The 17,910-nt window shown below is 43.0% G+C and overlaps 1 protein-coding gene and 1 non-coding gene across 6 annotated transcripts in view; one reads left to right on the forward strand and one right to left on the reverse strand.

Annotated features, from left to right (window-relative positions):
• Positions 1–12,009: 12,009 nt before the first annotated feature.
• On the reverse strand, positions 12,010–12,082 carry trnaa-agc (transfer RNA alanine (anticodon AGC)). Its single transcript has one exon. It is a non-coding gene; the product is annotated as a tRNA-Ala (tRNA).
• A 570-nt stretch (positions 12,083–12,652) lies between these two features.
• LOC138744187 (USP6 N-terminal-like protein) overlaps positions 12,653–17,910 on the forward strand; it is a 190,144-nt gene continuing 184,886 nt past the window's right edge. For 2 of the 5 annotated variants that reach the window (XM_069899988.1, XM_069899942.1), the window contains exon 1: positions 12,653–12,765. The gene's annotated coding sequence lies outside the window, so the exon portion shown is untranslated. Of the gene's footprint in view, positions 12,766–12,828; positions 13,083–17,910 lie in introns of those variants that run through there. The other 3 variants (XM_069899952.1, XM_069899962.1, XM_069899973.1) reach the window with 2 other exon arrangements.

Genomic DNA, 17,910 nt, shown 5'->3' on the forward strand with positions numbered 1-17,910 from the left:
GGTGATGAAACTAATGGTTGCTCATTTTGATAAATGAAGAATACTGCGTTTGCTAATGAATAAACTATCAAAATTTATCTATTCATTTCCTTTTCATTCCTCCTTAAATTTTAATTTGAAAAGTAATACCCAAGAATCCAGAAAATCCAAAATTCTGGACCAACCCAATCCCAGAATAGTCCAGATATTCAGACTTCTACTATTTTTGCTCTTTCTGTCTCAGTCCCGATAAAAATTCACGACATGAGCCATTGACTCTTCTTTTCACCCCATGGATGTCACCTGGCCTTCTGATTTCCCCCACCTTCTCATTGTTTGCTCATTTTGTTTCAGACTAGCAGCATCTGCAGTTTTGTTTTATTTTCATATATTGTTTCCCATCACATTAGCCTGCAAGGAAATTCATAAACACTGTCAGATTGCACTTGGGCTTCCAAGTATGACATTCGTCATACTTAAGTTAAACATAAGAAACGTCGTGAATTTGTGCAAATCTCCTTAGTGTTGGCTCTATGGATCAAAACAGGAGAGCAGCAGGTTCACTCCAGGGCAGGGCTGTATTAAATGATCACTTGTCTGCTTTCACAGGGAAATGATCTACCAGGAAAAGATTCAGAACACTCCCCATAATTTCCTCTGTAAGCTGGCCCGACTGAATTTGTTTTAGAAGGTTGCTAGAAGTTGAACTGCAAATGGAAATCTATTTAAATATAGCTTATTGTCAACATCAAGAGATGTCACATTTGAAGAAGCTTTGTGAGAATTGCAGAGTTTTGTTTTTCCTTTCCATTCTTAATGCCAGAATACAAAAGTAGGAATACTCACCGCAGCCCACCCACCCCCACCCCCCACCCCCCACCCCCACCGCGGCTCCACAACTCAGCTCTGAAGGAAAAGCTGGGAATCATCTGTATAATGGTATTATTGTAAGCTGCACTGACAATTAGAAAAATAAAAACAGCCAAAGGAGGAAATGATCTTAAAACTGGAGACTGTTCCACTTCTCATCTCCACATACCCTTCCTTAAAAGGATTTCCATTAAGGCACTGTGAGCAAGTTTGAGATCTGCCACCTGTTATTAATGTCTCCCTTTAAGAAGTGCAAAGTTACAATTAAATGGCAGACAATTAAATTCAATGTCAGCTTACATCCCATCGTTGAAGTGATGAATAATAAATGCAACTGCCAATGACAATAAATGGGAATTTTCTTGATGATTTAATAGTAGAATGAAGGTACATATTAAGGTGAAGGCCGGAGTGGTCCACCCCGCAGTGGTGAATCAGTTACTGTCACATGTTGAAATGTTTACAACATTAACTGTATTTCAACTTTTGTGCTACAAAATTTTCTCTTCTCCATTTGCTTGCAGGCCCATATGGACATGTGAACTGCGTGGCAGTTCTTCACTTCAAGCAAAATTTTCTCTTCTCCATTTGCTTTTCAGTAATATTTACTGCAGCAAATAGGTTTCCTGTTAGTTCCTGTCATTTCTGAGGTTATGCTTTCAAAATATCTTAAAAATGCAAGACTCTACTTTTGACCCAGACAAATACACCATTTTTTCATCTACTAAGTCAATGTAATTTTGTATTTCTTTTTAGAATTGACATTTAATAAAATTTTAAAAAGAAAACTTAAGTCTTTAACAATGAAGTATGTGGCTCGGTACAACAACGCCAACTACAAATTTGCTGACGATACCACAGTAGTGGGTGGTATAAGAAGGGGCCATGTGCCAGCAAACAGGCGGGACATTGAAAACTTAAACTTGGCTGAATAGTGTACTAACAACTCACACAATGTCACCAAGAGCAAGGAGCTGATTGTGGACTTTAGGAAGGGAAAACGTCTCTACTTCCTCAGGGTTTGCCAAGATTTGGTATGTGTGATAGTACAGATTCTATCACCAATGTGTATATGGATAGATTGTAGTATAGGATGATTGTGATTGACTGAGAGCATAGCCACGCCTACTGGCAGGTCTTAAAGGGTTGCTCCTAGCCAGACCAGGTCATTCTGGACTGGTCGACCGACATGTGATACGTTCCAGTCTTCTAGTTAATAAAAGCCTTGGTTTGGATCAACAAGCCTTTGATTCTTTCGACGTGCTCTACAATTTTATTAACTAGAAAGTTTTAAAGGGATGGAGCATATGCTACGGATGGAATGCCTTGACATCGACCCACAGTCGGCAGCAGCCTCGAATGACTTTAAGGTGAGATGCTTCAAAACATACGTACAACTCTCTGACCCTGCCATGATAGAGGACAGCCATCGACTACTAATATTGATGACTATGGTGTCCCCAAGAGTCTACCAGAGAATCCAGGATGCGACCACTTAAGCTGCAGCCATGAAGGTGCTGAAAGGGCTCTACGAGCAATGGCGAACAGGGTCTACGCTCAGTACAAACTAGCAACAAGGAGGCAACAGCCTGGTTAGTCCTGAAGAGCTTATATTCAAGCACTAAGGGCAATGGGCAGAGACTGTGCCTGCACAGACAGAACTGCTGCAGAGACCACAGACAATCTCATTCGGGATGCCTACGTGGCTGGGGTCCGATTGAATGAGGTGAGGCAGCGCCTGCTAGAGCACAGGGAGAAAACCTAGAGGACGTGATCCGGAACGCAGAGACAATGGAAGATGCGGTCTTAAGTATGGACGTGTTCTCTCAGGGCTGGACCCTACGCTCTGATGTGAGTAGGATGCCCTCCCTCAACCCTACTACCACCCAGCACATCAACGGCCTGTTGGCTGCCGCTACACTGCCCGATGTGACCCCAAGGTGTTATTTTTGTGGGAGGGACAAGCACAGCAGGTCCCAGTGCCTGGTGAGAAAAGCCACGTACCAGAAGTGCCTTAAAAATGGCCATTTAGCTGTAGTCTGTCACTCCAAAATGGCCACCATCAAACACAGTGCTTCGTGTGAAGCCCAACCGCCACCCTCCCATTCAAACATTTCTTCCTCAGAGCTCTCGTCTAATGAGAGCAAGGGCTCCAAAGCGCGGCAGCGCCTGACGTCACAGGGCAGACGCCAAGCGCGGAAGGTACAACCCACCCTCGCCATAATGACGTTGGCCTGCTTCACCCACCCTCACAAAGCAACGTCCGACTAGGCCCCAGCCCTGACTTCAACAGCCACTGCCGCTGCCGACCAGAGTCCTGCCGCCACCCTCACTGCTGAGCTCGCTGCCGCCATCACTGCTGAGCTCGCTGCTGTCATCAAAGCTACCCACTCCTTTGAGCGTCTCAGCATGGATTTCAAGGGGCCCCTACCATCGACCAACCGTAATACCTATATCCTTACAGCCATCGATGAGTACTCCCACTTCCCGTTCGCTGTGCCCTGCTCGGACATGACCACCTCCTCAGTCATAGAGGCTCTGCAAAGCATCTTCGCCATCTTCGGGTACCCCAGTTACATCCACAGTGACAGGGGGTCATCGTTTATGAGTGCGGAGCTGCGGCAGAACCTTCTGGAGCGTGGTATTGTTTCAAGCACGACCACCAGCTATAACCCACACAGTAATGGCCAGAATGCCACCGTCTGGAATTCGGTTACGCTTGCCCTCCAGTCCAAAGGTCTCCCCACCTCTCGCTGGCAGAACGTGCTAACTAGTGCCCTACACTCCATCCGCTCCCTGCTATGCACCGCGACCAATGCCACCCCCCATGAAAGGATGCTCTCTTTCCTGAGGAAATCCGAATCGGGAACAACCATACCGGCGTGGCTCACGGTTTCCGGGCCGGTCCTCCTGCGACGCCACATCCGATACTCAAAGAATGACCCCTTGGTTGACCGAGTGACTCTGCTCCATGCGAACCCGGATTATGCCTACATTGAGTACCTGGACAGGCGGGAGGACACAGTCTTGGTAAGGGACCTAGCCCAAGCTGGATCAGGCCCAGCTGTGCTTCCAACCCAACCTCCCCCAAATCCTTCTCCCCCAGGTCATGTGCTCTAACAGAGGGACCAGCACCACCCCACCAGCTCAGGCCAGACTGTCGACCACACAGTTGGGGAATTGAACGAAGCAGTGGCCGCATCCAACGAGCCTGCCGGCGACACGACTTCAGCGACCCCAATCCCGGCACCATTGGGATCATGCTGGATGGTCAGGCCCTCTGACCGGTACAGCCCCTAACCTCCACCGGGCCCATTTTTCTTTCTTTTTTTTTACAGCCCTCCATCCACCCTAGGGTCAGTTTTCAAAGAAGGGGTGAATGTGATAGTACAGATTTTATCACCAATGTGTATATGTAAAGATTGTAGTGTAGGATGATTGTGATTGGCTGAGAGCGTAGCCACGCCTACTGGCAGGTCTTAAAGAGTTGCTGCAAGCCAGACCAGGTCATTCTGGACTGGTCGATCTACAAGTGATATGCTCCAGTCTTCTAGATAATAAAAGCCTTGGTTTGGATCAACAAGCCTTTGATTCTTTCGATGCGCTCTACAGTATGACATCGGAAACCTTGGCAAACTTCAACAAATGTGTAGTGGAAAGTGTGCTGACTACTGAATCTTGATCTGGTATGGGGACACCAATAACTCTGAGAGAAAACTCCTGCAAAAGGTAGTGGACACAGCCAGTTTCTCACAGGCAAAACCCTCCCCACGATTGAGAAAATTTATGGGAGTAGCAGCAATCATCAAGGATCCACACCACACCACCTAATATATGCTCTGTTCTTGCTGCTGCCATCAGGAAAGAGGTAGAGGTGCCACAAGACTCATACCGCCTGATTCAGGAACAGTTGCTACCCCTCCACCAAGACTCCTCAACAACAAACTCAATCAGAGACTCATTTAAGGACTCTTTCTTTGCACATTATTTATTGCTGAATTTTTTTTCTGTATTGGCCAGTCAATTTTACATTTCTTTATTTGTTTACCTTTCTCTCTTTTGTATATATATCTTTTCTTGAGAACAGTTTTTTTGCACTACAGATAAGTAGAAATTCTGCCTGACCGCAGGAAATATAATCTCAGGGTTGTATGTGATGCCATTTATGTATGCTGATAATAAATCTGAACTTTGAACTTGAACTTTGAAACATACATTCTGCATTCTATAGGCAGTAAAACAGGGCCTTTGGCCCACCATGTTCATGCCAACTAACTGTACTAATCCTATTTCTCAACACTCAGCTTGTAAAGCAACAGAACACTATAGCAGAGAAACTTTTGATATATATTGTATGTTAGTACATTTGTGAGGATGTCCACAAGAAATTGGGACTGTGAGTGCAAAGCTCCCTTCTCAGTAAGAGGAGAACTTGGTCATCAGGTGAGAGGTGCTCTCAGTACTGCTGTACATGGCACAGATGTGACCCATTCCCCACAACTCTGCCATAGCAGTCACCAGAGCAGTCTTCAGTTCATATGGGGATCCAAAATGGAAAGAGTCCAAAGGACAAGTTGCCACACAATGGAGGCAAGGGCGAACCCAATGTGGCCCTCATCCTAATGATCGCCCTTGTGTGTAGCTGCATTAGGCTCTGCATGGATGTGCTGAGGTTCTATCTGACCCTGATGTTGCAAAGGATGGGCCTGGTCCCATTGACACACAATGTTCCATTCATTTGGACTTTGCCACATTCCCTATTCTTTGTGGAAAAGTTTTTCCAGAGAAACATGTTTGACCATAATTCCAGCCAGCAATGGTCAACACAGAATGTCCTGCAGACACTGAGAGACAAGGACTTGATGGATACTGTGGGGTGGTTCCCTGAGCAGATTATGGAAAGTTGAAAAAATGGTTGCCAGTAGCCTTGCCTGCTTCAGTCTTCTCAAGAGCCTTTCTGACAAGTGAGGAGATGTTGAGTGTCCACACTATGTCACTAATCACTGGGCATTGAGGAGCTGAGACTGAGGGAAAGCCCCTCAAGCAACAGAGAGGGGAATAACAACAAGATGCCACAGTGATGGCAATGGTGTAATTATAACTATGTACATACTCCACTTCAACATTCAGTTGTTTGAACCACTTAAACAACAAAAAGGGGAGTAACCCTAGGGTTACATTAACATTAGTTGCAATTGTGTAATGTTGTAAAATTAATGGTACAGAAATGAAGTGTATCCAGGAATAAGACAGCTGTGAGGAAAAAAGCACTGTTTGGATCAACAAGCCTTTGATTCTTTCGACACACTCTGTAGTATGACATTGGAACCCTTGGCAAACTTCAACAAATGTGTAGTGGAAAGTGTGCTGACTACTGACTGAATCTTGGTCCTAAATGAATTTAGGAAATGGGATGGATATGATTAAAAAAAACATTGTCAATCATTTTCAAAATTTCTTCATGACCTGTTTGCCATTTTACAGTGATTTATATTATTTGCACTGCTGTAACCTCTAAAAACACTTTTAATTGGAATTACAACATGAAATTAAGACATCAGCTCAACTGAACTGCCACCATTTAATCACAAGATCAAATACTACCAAGCCGATTCATCTTTCCCTATTGTATATCCTTTTATTCCTTCTTCTCTCACAATTCATCAAATTTCCCCTAAAATGCATCAATATTTTCACAGATTTATTGTCAAAATTGTGGTGAAACATGAAAGTCTGTAGATGCTGTATTGTAGTAAAAGCACAGAAATGCTGGAGGAACTCAGTCGTCTCGCAGAGTTCATAGGAGGTAAAGATATAGTATTGACATTTTGGGCCTGAACCCTCCCTCAAGGTATCGTAAAAAAAATACAGACATCTGAATTAAAGGCTGGAGAAAGAAAAGGGGGAAGACGGGGAAGGGAGGAGTATAGACCACCAGACAAAAGATGTTGATTCGATATGATAAGAGGAAAGCTGAGAACTGATTTTGGCAAGCTGCTGTTCATTTACTTCAACTCAGCATTTAACATGATCATCCCCCAGAGGCTGGTGGAGAAGTTGTCCTCGCTGGGACTCAATACTCTGGATCCTGGACTTCCTAAGGGAAAGACTATAGTCTGTCCGGGTTAGTAGCAGAATGTCAAGCACCGTCACGCTGACTACAGGTGTACCTCAGGGTTGTGTGCTCACACTACTGACCCATCACCAGATCCAGCTCCAACAGTATCAAGTTTGCAGATGACACAACAGTAGTTGCCTCCTCACTAAAAACAATGAGAGAAGAGGTGGAAAATCTCATGAAATGGTGTGAGATAACAACTTGAGTCTCAACATGGACAAGACAAAGGAGATGGTCATGGACTTCTTGAGGACCAGAAATGACCACCCTCCACTTAACTAGTGACCTATTGTGGACACTCAAAATCTCCTCACTTGTCAGGAAGGCAAGGCTACTGGCCACCATTATGTCAACTTTCCATGGGAGCTCTATCGGGAGCATCCTGACCAGCTGCAACTCTGTATGGTACAGTTGCTGCAGAGAAACGGATCGGAAGTCAATTCACAGGACCATGAGTGGCAGATTGGATTACTGGAGTCTCCCTCCCCCCATCCACGTGATCGACCATGATCGTTGTCTGAAGAGGGCACACAAAATCACTGAGGACCCCTTCCACCCTGCACACAGCATCTTTCAGCTGCTCCTGTCAGGGAAGAGATACAGGAATATCAGAGCCAGCACCTCCAGGGCTGAGGGACAGGCAGCACAGGCAGTGAGAATGTTGAACAACCAAAGGAACTGCTCACACTAACCATCCGAGTCTCTCATATGTAAGGAAATAATATTTATTTATTTATTTGTATAGTTGAAATACTGTACTTGTCCTGCATATGTATTGTTCATCTGCACCAAGGACTGGAGGGTGCTGTTTCGCTGGGTTGTAATTCTGCAATCAGATGACAATAAACTTGACTTGAAAGGAGACAGGGAAAAGTGAAAGGAGAAAGAGAGCTAGAGGAAAGGAGAGAGGGAAAGAAGATGGTGGGAGTAGTCACTCTAATACAACTGGAGAAGTTAATATTAATGCCATCCGGTTGGAGGGTGCCCAGAAGAAAGATGAGGTGTTGTTCCTCCAATTAGCGAGAGGTCTCAGTCTGACAGTATGAGACCATGGTCAGCAAGGGAATGGAGTGGGGAATTGAAATGGGTTGCAACTGGAAGATCCACACTTTACCTCCTAGGGACGCTGCGAGACCACCTGAGTTCCTTCAGCATTACTGTCTTTTACTATTGTAAATGTTACATTGCATGGTGGGCTCGAACTTGTCAGTGCATTTCATGTTGTTTTCCATTTTTATTTTTATTGTTACCCATTTTATGTTCTTTCACAAAATCAATGTCTATCCAAGTATGTTTTAGTCATTCCCTACAGAAAAAAATATTTTTTGTTCAGACAAAACTTGGAAATAATAAAAAAAGGATTTAACATATATGATCATTTGAAAAAGATTTTTAATGCTGGAAAGTTTAATTTTCACTGGTGTATAAAAATGTGCAAGGATGAACACATTATAATTAAAACAAGGTTGTATAGTCTTAAATAGAAATAACTTTTACATATTTGAACATCTTTGAAAAATAATTCAAAAGCCAGATTTTCTGCCAAATTTAAAATAATCAAAAATACAAAATGGTTATGTTTTCTAACATGGCTTGGGGTGCTATCCTGGAATGATGCAACCAGCTATATTTAAAACACTGAAAAAAGCAGCATTTTCTGTAACATCCCTTTGAAAAATATGTAGATGGCTTTGTTCTTATTTTTTTCAGAATTATGAATGTCCAAAGGTTTCAAGATTATTAAAATTATTTATGTAAAAAAAACAGTATTCTTGTAAATAAAGCAAATTGACAAATCCAGCTGTAAGATAACGGGCAGATTGCTCCAGAGACTAGGTATTGGAAAATAACATAAGGCAGGACTTTTAAGCCATTGTTATCTGAATCTGGAAATCAATATTACAAATGATGGAAATGCTAATACATCTTCAGCTCTGGCTCTGAAGTAGGTCCAGTGGGAATTAAGGGTGGGTTATTTTAGGGCTGTTCCTATTCTGAACAGTCAACAATTGTCTTAATAAAATGATTTAAAAATAATTTAATAACACTGTTATTTAAAAGGGGAGACAGGGATTCTTTAGTATATCCAAAAATTCACTCCATGTTTTGAATTAGTCTGTTCACATAGTGATTCAACCAGGCAATAAATCCACCATTTTCCTTTGCACAAAGCTACCTGAAGGCCATGGTTCTTGCATCCCTTCCCCCAGCTTACAACTGCCCATGTGTCAATTGGCCATCCGCAAAAGACGCTGCATGACTAATATAAACTGAATAATGGAAATTAAAATGTCAAGCTATCCAATTTATTGCCACATTAATTTGTTGCAAGGTTAAATCTCATCTTTGTTCACTATCACATTCTATCACATATCCTAGCCTCCCTAAAACATGAAGGGGGAGCTGATATCATTATACTGCTGTTGTGGAAATATCAGTGTCAGGACTGGGTAAAAGATGATTCTCATCTCTAAAGCTGGTTTATATGTTTTTGTATGTGGCTGCTTCAAATTAAACCATCATATGGAGATCCTTGGGAAGTGCGATTTGTGTGGCCGTAAAGGGTTCTGTGTTTGAAGGAAAGGGAAGAGAACAGCAGCCAAAAGCCATGAAGTGTGAACCTAAGACTCATTCCCTTTCTACAGAGTTTTTTTTATAGCTTTATACCACCAAATCATCTGGTGAATGTCTTTCGACAAATAATTTCTCATGCACCACTTCCCAATCTCTGACAAAACATTTCTTTTTCTGAAAAATTAATCTGTATTACCATTATAGATTCAGATTTGCTGTGCATTTCTTTTATTTTTCTTTATTTTTTTACGTGCAGGTATTTTTCTATCAATGGTAGTGTTCACTTTTTCTGTAATAGAACCTTACAATTGTAACACATTTAAACATTTGGGAATGATTATTTTCAGAAGCGTAAAAACAATCTTACCTATGTGTTTAAATGTGTTTGCATTCTGCTTCAATCTTTTTCATCATAAATCTCACATCTATTCTCGACAGCTCAGCCTTCTGTTGTAAAACTGAAGAAAACAAGAAATAAGGGCAAGAAAAACTCCAAACCGTGCCCCCATGAACTGACTTCACCATTCAATAACCCCAACTCCACCTATGTGAAAATCTGCTGAAACCAAAAGTCGACTAATCTGATAAATACTAATGAAGTGGCTTAACATCCACAGCCCTTTGGAAAAGATCGTTTTAAAGTCTCACAGATGTCTGGGAGAAGAAATGTCTTGTTATCCCTGTTCTTTATTAGGAAAAAAAATTACTCCTTTCCTTTCCACAAACAGCTGGCAAAATAAACTGGCTAGTGTTGATATTTAGACTAAATTCAGAGCCGGCACCCAAATAATTTATTTATGGAGAATTAAGCTACCAAAAGAAAATGAATGACTCTATGCATAAAAATAGATATTCCCATAAGGCTACAGCGGTTTTGAGAAACTGTATTTCTCCTGATGCCCATCAGAATGCCCATCAGAATGTTAAGCATTCTGTATTCATGTATTCATGTGAGCTGGAGATGAGCAAAATTACTTATGAGCAAAATTACTTATGGGTTCTGAAGGATATGCACACACAAGAACAGTAATCATTTAAAATGATTAAGGTGTAGAATGTTGATTCTATGAAAATATAATGATTGACAAGTACATTGAGAAAAACACTTCTGTAGTTGTGTATGAAACTACTAGCCTTCAGTAGCGCTGACAAAGCAAATTCTGGAAGTATGTTCTTCCAGGAGATACTACAAATGGAACCATACCTACTGTGAGCATATTTATCAATTACTCTTCAATTTTTATGCCACTGAGCATCCTCTATATTTATTCTCACTGGAAACAGACCCAAAGGATTGTGATTGCTTCCAGGATCACTAAATGTTAAAATATTTATTTCTGCATCTTCAAAAGCTGTAGCATTTGAAAATTCCAATTACAGAGTGAACAGTGCTCTTTCAAAACAATATAGACACAACATTCCAAAATATAGCTATTTATCTTTCATTTCTGAATCTTGATGCATGAAAAATGTCTTAAAGGTCTGTCCAAATTCAGATAGGAAAGTGGAATAAGCGACCAAACCGTCCCTTGTGGTGCTGACAGGGACTCACTCGCAGATCATGGATGCACACATGCCTCAGTTAGTCAGCATAATGCATTTGCACAGGGACATATTAGGTAAAGTGTATTAGAATTGTTTTGTTTGACAATGGAGTCTGGCTATTTGCTAGTTTTGTCACATGCAAATGAGACAATTTGTGTATTAATTTATTTGCATCATACTTATTTAGACAAATGAACACGTGTTTGCCAAGTAATTTTTCATGAAAAACAGTGCTTCACTCAAAAACATTTCTGAAGACTTGAGAGCAATCACTCCTCCTTACCTTGAAACAGCAACTAGAAATTAAGTTTTTCTCTTACAAAAGCTGATGGCTGGTGGAATTATAGAAAATGACTTGCTTGTGGTGGTACCACAGTGATCCCAACATCTTGATGTGAAACTGAAAATGTCTGTAGTGAAGAGGATGCAAAGGGGCTTCAATGGCTTATAGACAAAATGGACAACAAATGGAATAACACTAGTAAAATGTTGTTATTCGCTTTGGTTAAAAAAAAACAGAAATGGTGTTTATTCTTTAAATTGAGACATTTGGAAATTTGGATATTTGAAGGGACCTAAATGTCCTTGCGCAAATGTCACTTGTGAGACCACAGTTTTAGTTACCTTTCCTTAAAAAAAGAATATTTGCTATTCAGGGAATCAAAGGTATACCAGATCAGGACCTCAGATGGCAGATCTGTCATATAAAAGGAGATAAAGTACACTGGGGTGTAATTTCCAGAATTCAGAAGGCCAGCTCATTGAAAGATGCAGGATTACTATGGGTAGAATATTTCTCAAGAATATGAAATGACAGTATGAAAATGTTTAGAAAGATGCTGTGTGCATCACAATTTAAAGCGTGGTGCAAATGATCAGTAGATTCTAGCATGTAAATGTTTGTAGCAACAAAAGAGATCGTCTGGAGAATGCGGGCATCGATCCCGCTACCTCTCGCATGCTAAGCGAGCGCTCTACCATTTGAGCTAATTCCCCACGCTGAAGACCACGGCCCTATTTACCTACCTCACATTGAAATACTCCTATTAATGTGATTTTTAAATTAAAATGCACTCTTGAATAAAACTGTTCATTTCACACTATCAGGTCGCAGCTTTTGAAGAGTGCATTCGACTCGCGAGATTCTCCGTATTTTGACAGATATTGGATCCCTTTTTAATCCTAACAATATGGAGTATGTTCTCGCTATGTTATATTTAAATTTAAAAAGAACACCGTCGCGCCTGGGATGAGCTTTTGCACGGAAATCTAAAGAGGAGAGATGGTGGAAACTTGAGCAAAGCAAGGAGAAGCCGGGGGGGAAGGGGTCAGCGGGCCAGCCAGCATCCACGGGGCGGGCAGCGTTTCAGGGCAACATGCAAGAACAGGGACTGGCCCTCCTGCACTTTTTGTGGGCGCGTCAAGACAATGGAAGGCAAACAAAACCCCGTGGGACAAACATCTCGAATCGATGCAGCAGCGCCCTCCTCCAAGGGCAGCCCAGCTGGGGGGGGGGGGGGGGGGGGGACCAGACGCTGCCGCCGAGCACGAGCGGCCTGTGATTGGAGCGCGCCGGGCGCTGATGGGCAGAAGGCGCGCGCCGGGAAACGGGCGAGAGGCAGCATCTCGGCGTCAGGAAGAATGACGAGGGAGCGGCGAACTGTCAGCTCCGACACAAGGTAACACGCCGGTCGGGCTCCTCTCCTCCTCCTCCCCCCCCACCCCCACACACAGTGCGCGGAGAGCGACGTCGGCGAGACCGGGAACGGTCCGCCAAGCCGCAGCCTCTTATTGAACGAGAGAACTGCGTCGGTTGACCCGTTGGGCATCTGGAGGTGGTCTTTCGGCATTTTGATTCTCGGGCTCGGGGCTTGCACCGCCCAACTGTTGGTGGGAGCACGTTTCAAAGGGCGAAGGACGTGCGGCACCGAATGATTTGAAACGCGAAAGCCATGCATCCGGTGCAGCTTTTCAACGCGAAGGGAGCAGAACTGAGGTAAGTCGGTCGATGGTGGGCACCAACCTCGGGAAGATTGCTGTCTCCTTTGCTGGACTGGAAGTCGGACCGTGCCTCGCCTGGAAAGCCCATTCTCTTTCACCTCCATCTAGAAATAATGTACCACTCTCCTGTGTCCGCTATCAAACATGGATAGAAATTGCTGAGAAAATCCGGCAATATATTCTATCCCTGACCTGATTGGAGACCGTGGCATTTTGCTTTTCCCGCTGCCAATACTCCAACAAAGAAACATAATGGACAGTTCTTACTAAAACATTGCAGCCGCCACTTGACTTGAGAAAATGAAGCGAATTTTCACTTCGACCAAAACTTTTCTGACTGCAGTTGATGATTAAATTGCATAAGTGGCGTGGAAAATATTTTAAAATGGAAATAGATTTTGTGGGGGGGGGGGACTCCAGAAATGGGAAAAAAAAAGAAACACAACCCAGTCAATTACATATAGGACCAGTAGCTATTACTGGTGTAAAAACTTACATTTCTGTATTTAAGACATTTTCTGTATGAGTGCTATTCTGATGATTACGCCCAATTCTTCTCTTCATCGCCCTTCCCACATACAATCTTCTGGATGTAATTTGAAATCTCTTGTGTGTCTGCATGTTTTGCACCAAGGACCAGAGAATAGGATTTCGTCGGGTTGTTACTTGTGACAATCAACCTGACTTGATCAAATCAGCTCAGGTGACAGGCTCCAGCCCAACTTGTCCATGTCAACCATGCTTCTCGTATGTACCCTGCATTTGGCTCACATTCCACATTCCCTCTCAAGATTTCCTTTCTCTCTCTCTCTCGTGAAATAAGAAAGTCTGCAGATGCTGTGATTGTAGTACATACACAAAAGTGCAAGAGAACTCAGCAGGTCAGTGACCATTGGAGGCAAAGATATAAAACCAACATTTTTGCTTTGTCAAAAATCAAGCAAATGCTTGAATTACTGCTCAGGAAGGTGGGACAGGTGGAAGAGTGCGGGCCAAGAGGCCACCGTGGATATCAGCAGGAGGGCAGGAGAGAAAAGGTCAGGGGAGAGTCACTGTGTGAATGTAGAGCGAGAGAAAAGGAGACTGGGGGATGGGGAAAGAGAGGGAGGCAGGAAATGGGGAGCTGGACGAGAGGAGACATTGGGATAGAGAATGAAAGGGGAGAGGGAGGTGTGGGTAGGAATAGAGAAGTCAATGCCATCTGGTTGGAGGGTGCCCAGATAGAATATCTAATTCCTCTAATTTGCAGGTGGACTCAATTGGGCAGTGCATGAGACTATAGACACGTATGTCAGCGTGGGGAATGGGGCAGGGAATTGAAATGGTTTGCCACCAGAAGATCCCATCTATCACAGCAGACAGAGCAGAGGTGCCCAGTGAGGCAATCTTCCAGTCTGCATCAAGCACACCTCCACCCCCACCCCCTGATGGAGATGAGGCCATAACAGGAGTATTGGGTGCAAAAGACAAACATTGCAGATTCACAACTATTTAAATGTCTTTTGAATGTTACATATGTTCTCACTCCTACTACTTTCTCTGGCAGCTCTTTCCATGTATCACCGATCTTCTGTGCACCTCACCTCAAAAATCTGTCCTCTAGTTTTAGATTTGTCTACCCTGGAAAAATCTATAATTATTTACCTTATCCAGGCCCCTCATCATTTTATAAACCTCTTTAAGGTCCCTTTGAGCTGTCTCTGCTCTAGGGAGAAAACTTGCCTTTCCTTATAATTCAGGCTTTTCAGTCCTGGTAACATTCTAATAAACCTTCTCTATACCCCTTTCAGCTTAATATCTTTCCTCTCGCTGGATGACCAAAACTGAATATTGATACCTTATCTTTTAATGCCTTGCATATTCAAGTGTGGTCCCATCATTGTTTTGTACAATTGTAACGTGGTGTTTCTGCTCCTGAATTCAATCCCCTGACCAATGACATATGCTAAACGCTTTTTACCACACCTGCATTGCCACTTGCATGGAAGTGCACCTCTTTGTTCTACAAAGTTGCCAAGGGTCCTATCATTCACCATGCAAGTCCTCACCTGGTTTAACCAACCAACGTGCAACATATTGTACTTGTCAAAGTTGTACAGCTCATTTTCAACCTGAACAGGCAGAATTGGTTAAATGGACTCCTTTCTCATATATTTTATGATTTTCTTAGGTATTATCACAGAAAAAAAACATGTTGTTTCCTTGAGTAGTATATCAGAACCCTGTAATATCTATCTGAGCCATAAATGGAAGATAACATTTAAAGATGGAATACAGTTTGAATTGTTGTTTTTATTCATTACTTTATTTTGATAGATTTTACATTGTAGATAAGCTTGTTTGCCTGCGATGCGCTTTTTTTTTGGTACTAATTGGACTCCAAGGAAAGAATGCTTCCCCTGAAGAATCAAACAGCCATCTATATGTGGAGCCAGGAGATGTAGACAAGGTCCTAAACAAAAGATTCATTATATTTATCAAGGAGAAGGATGTGGCAGATGGTGAGTTCCAGGAGGGATAGGTTCATTCTCTGTAGTGTTATGAGCCCAGAGGAGCCCAAAACCCAGCAGCAATAGAAATTCACCAAGACAAATGGTTACTTAAACAAAAGTTGCTTTTAATTATCTTTAAACTTGAAAACAGGATCAAACTTTATCTTATTACAGGTACATGATCCTTTATCCGGACATCTAAAATCCGGAAAGCTCCAAAATCTGGTAAATGGGGACTGGCGGTCGGGGGAGGTGGCCGAAGGACTGGTGGTCAGGGGAGACAGCCGGGTGGTTGGGGAAGGCGTCCGGGGGAGACAGCTGAGCGGCCGAGGGACCGGTGGTCAGGGGAGGCGGTCGGGCTGGAAGGGGGTGGGGGTGAATATGGCAGCACAATTCGGGTGGGCTTTCCGAAACCTGGAAAAATCCGAAATTTGGAACACAAGGGTTCCAGATAAAGGATTGTGTACCTGTACTATTAACTCAACCCCTTCTAATTCTAAGCGCATGTGTATGTAATGTGTGTAAGTTCAGAAAAGTTCTTTGATTCATAGTCCAATCTCATTTCTCACTCTTCCAAGTTCACCAGTATCAGGCAATTCTTATACTGTGCACAGAATTTAACATTTATGAATTTCACCAGGTTTTTGTGTTTGAAAGTAAATGGTTACTGCTCAGGAAGGTTCTTGTCTGTCTTCAGAGAGATTAGTTGTTCCAGGACACAAACTGATTCCTTCCAACCAACCACTTCAGTGTCTTGCCAAAGAAACTTGCCCCATCAGGGTTTTCCAGGTGATGACCACTTTCTTTCAGGTCATCACAGAGGTCCTTTTCTATTTCCCTTATTTCAAGTGAAACATACAGTCCGCCATCTCCTCTTGAATGGATTACAAGGGCTTTGAATAGGCTAAACTAAGAACTCACAACCCATCTTCAAAATGGGATTTTCCACAAGCTTGCCAGCTTGTCATGTTCCAGTCCCAGCTGCTGCTCTCTCTCTCTCTCTCTCTCTCTCTCTCTCTCTCTCTCTCTCTCTCTCTCTCTCTCTCTCTCTCTCTTCTCTCTCTCTCTGTCTCTGCAGGCATTCTTCAAAGTTTTTTGCAAAGGCACTCGGAGCCTGGACTGTCTGGCTTGAGCCAAGTTCTTGAATTTTAAATGAGATCTATTTTGAAATGTTTGTAACTGTGTGTGGCCTAACTTTAAAAAAAAAAGCCACAATCTTTCTTCTAATATACACACAATATAAAATATTACTTAATAGTAGAATCTCCCAGAATTCCATGAAAATGAGAAGAGATTGCTAGGGCCCTGATGATGGTTCCTGCATCTTTGAGTCTCAGGTGAAATACTTGTCCCTTCACTCCTTCCTGACCCACCTGGAAATTGATTTCTCCTACACCAGATCATTGATTTTTCAGCACGGTGTTTAATATGATCATTCCCCAGAGGCTGGTGGAGAAGTTGTCCTTGATGGGACTCAATACCCCTCTATGGAACTGGAAAGGCAGCAGTCAGGTCCAGGTAGCAGAATGTTGAGCATAATCATGTTGAGCTCTGGCATACCACAGGGCTATGTGCTGAGCCCGCTCCTGTTCATGTTACTGACCCATGATTGCATCGTCAGATCTAGCTCCGGCAGTGTCATCAAATTTGCAGATGACACAACAGTCGTCGGCCTCAACAGCAACAACAATGAGTTGCAATATGAGAAGAGGACAAAAACATTGTGATATGGTGCAAGAGTAACAACCTGAGTCTCAAAGTGGACAAGACAAAGGAGATGATCGTGGTCTTCAGGAGCATCAGAAATGACCACCCTCCACTACACATCACAATAACTCTTATCATGAAGCGAGCAGAGAACACCAAGTTCCTTGGATCTACTTAACTAGTGACCTATCATGGAGACCCAACATCTCCTCACTTGTCAGGAAGACGTCACAGTGGCTGCACTCCCTGAAACGGGCAAAGCTGCCGGCCATTATCATGTTCAACTTCTACAGGAGCTCTATCATGAGTGTCCTGGCTGGTTACATCACATTGTGGTACAGTTGCTGCAAAGAAATGGATTGGCAGTCAATCCACAGGACCATAAGAATGGCAGAGAGGATCAGTAGAGTCTGCCTTCTCCCCACCCCCACATCCATGCTAGGATCTTTGTCGGAAAAGGGTGTGCAAAATCATTGCGGGCCCCATCCACGAGCACACAGCAATTTTGGGAAAGAGATACTGGAGTATCTGAGCCAGTAAACAATCCTTTATCCGGAACCCTTGGGGGACAGTGTGTTCCAAATTTTGGATTTTTATGGATTTTGGAAAGCCAGATTTAAACCC

Source organism: Narcine bancroftii, chromosome 1 (assembly GCF_036971445.1).
Source record: "Narcine bancroftii isolate sNarBan1 chromosome 1, sNarBan1.hap1, whole genome shotgun sequence".
NCBI classification, from domain to species: domain Eukaryota; kingdom Metazoa; phylum Chordata; class Chondrichthyes; order Torpediniformes; family Narcinidae; genus Narcine; species Narcine bancroftii.